At 36.8% G+C, this 2,302-nt stretch overlaps 1 non-coding gene across 1 annotated transcript; it reads left to right on the top strand.

Annotated features, from left to right (window-relative positions):
- The first annotated feature begins 715 nt into the window (after positions 1 to 715).
- Positions 716 to 823, top strand: LOC130938033 (small nucleolar RNA R71). The gene has a single exon (XR_009069216.1). It is a non-coding gene; the product is annotated as a small nucleolar RNA R71 (small nucleolar RNA).
- The last annotated feature ends 1,479 nt before the right edge of the window (positions 824 to 2,302 follow it).

Raw genomic sequence — 2,302 nt, 5'->3', positions numbered from 1 at the left:
TTGGAAGAGTACTAGGAGGAAGTTCAGTAATTTTCTTGCTCAGCTGTCCCACTTGTGCCTCCAAGTTTCTAATGGAGGACCTTGTTTCAGTCATGAAACTTTGAGTGGTTTTGATTAGATCAGAGACCATGGTTGCTAAGTCAGAGTGGTTCTGCTTAGAATTCTCTGTCTGTTGCTGAGAAGATGATGGAAAAGGCTTGCCATTGCTAAACCTGTTTCTTCCACCATTATTGTTGTTGAAACCTTGTTAAGGTCTCTATTGATCCTTCCATGAGAGATTTGGATGATTTCTCCATGAAGAATTATAGGTGTTTCCATAGGATTCTCCCATGTAATTCACCTCTTCCATTGAAGGGTTCTCAGGATTATAAGCTTCTTCTTCAAATGAAGCGTCCTTAGTACTGCCTGGTGCAGCTTGCATTCCAGACAGACTTTGAGAAATCAAATTGACTTGCTGAGTCAATATTTTGTTCTGAGCCAATATGGCATTCAGAGTATCAATCTTAAGAACTCCTTTCTTCTGATTTGTCCCATTATTCACAGGATTCCTTTCAGAAGTGTACATGAATTGTTTATTTGCAACCATTTCAATTAGTTCTTGAGCTTCTGCAGGTGTCTTCTTCAGATGAAGAGATCCTCCAGCAGAGCTATCCAAAGACATCTTGGACAGTTCAGACAGACCATCATAGAAGATATCTATGATGCTCCATTCAGAAAGCATGTCAGAAGGACACTTTCTGATCAATTGTTTGTATCTTTCCCAAGCTTCATAGAGGGATTCACCTTCCTTCTGTCTGAAGGTTTGGACTTCCACTCTAAGCTTACTCAATTTTTGAGGTGGAAAGAACTTTGCCAAGAAGGCATTGACTAGCTTTTCCCAAGAGTTCAGGCTTTCTTTAGGTTGTGAATCCAACCATATCCTAGCTCTGTCTCTTACAGCAAAAGGGAATAGCATAAGTCTGTAGACCTCAGGGTCAACCCCATTGGTCTTGACAGTGTCACAGATTTGCAAGAATTTAGCTAAAAACTGATGAGGATCTTCCAATGGAAGTCCATGGAACTTGCAATTCTGTTGCATTAGAGAAACTAATTGAGGCTTAAGCTCAAAGTTGTTTGCTCCAATGGCAGGGATAGAGATGCTTCTCCCATAGAAGTCGGGAGTAGGTGCAGTAAAGTCACCCAGCACCTTCCTTGCATTGTTGGCATTGTTGTTGTTTTCGGCTACCATGGGTTCTTCTTCTTTGAAGATTTCTGTTAGGTCCTCTACAGAGAGTTGTGCCTTAGCTTCTCTTAGTTTTCGCTTCAAGGTCCTTTCAGGTTCAGGGTCAGCTTCAACAAGAATGCTTTTGTCTTTGCTCCTGCTCATATGAAAGAGAAGAGAACAAGAAAATATGGAATCCTCTATGTTACAGTATAGAGATTCCTTGAGATGTCAGAGGAAAAGAAAAATAGAAGGAAGAGGTAGAAGAATTCGAACTTATCAAAAGAGATGGAGTTCGAATTGTTCATTGAGAAGTAGTGTTAGTCCATAAATAGAAGGATGTGAGAAGAAGGGAAGAAATTTTTGAAAATAAATTAAAAAGATTTTAAAAACATTTTGAAAAACTCTAATTGATTTTCGAAAACTAAGAGTGGAAAAGAAATCAAGTGATTTTTGAAAAAAAATTTGAAATTAGAAAGTAAAAAGATATGATTGAAAACTATTTTGAAAAAGATGTGATTAAAAAGATATGATTGAAAAGTTATGGTTTTAAAAAGATGTGATTGAGAAGATATGATTTGAAAAACAATTTAAAAAGATTTGATTTTAAAAATTAATGACTTGCCTAACAAGAAAGGATATGATTCAAACATTAAACCTTTCTCAACAGAAAAGGCAACATACTTGAAATGTTGAATCAAATCATTAATTGATAGCAAGTATTTTTGAAAATGGAAAGAAATTGATTTTGAAAAAGATTTGATTGCAAAGATATGATTTGAAAAAGATTTGATTTTGAAAAAATTTTGAAAACTTGAAAAAATTGAGTTAAAAAAAACAAAATCTTCCCTCTTGTGCCATCCTGGCGTTAAACGCCCAGAATGGTGCACATTCTGGCGTTTAACGCCCAAAACACTACCCTTTTGGGCGTTAAACGCCCAGCCAGGCACCCTGGCTGGCATTTAAACGCCAGTTTGCCTTTCTTCACTGGGCGTTTTGAACGCCCAGCTTTTTTTGTGTAATTCCTCTGCTGTATGTTCTGAATCTTCAATTTTCTGTATTATTGACTTGAAAAGACACAAAAAAACTTTTTTGGATTTT

This window comes from Arachis stenosperma, chromosome 6, assembly GCF_014773155.1.
Source record: "Arachis stenosperma cultivar V10309 chromosome 6, arast.V10309.gnm1.PFL2, whole genome shotgun sequence".
Lineage (NCBI taxonomy): Eukaryota > Viridiplantae > Streptophyta > Magnoliopsida > Fabales > Fabaceae > Arachis > Arachis stenosperma.
The sequence above is the reverse complement of the archived record's forward strand: the minus strand, read 5'-3'. Positions and strand labels throughout refer to the sequence as shown.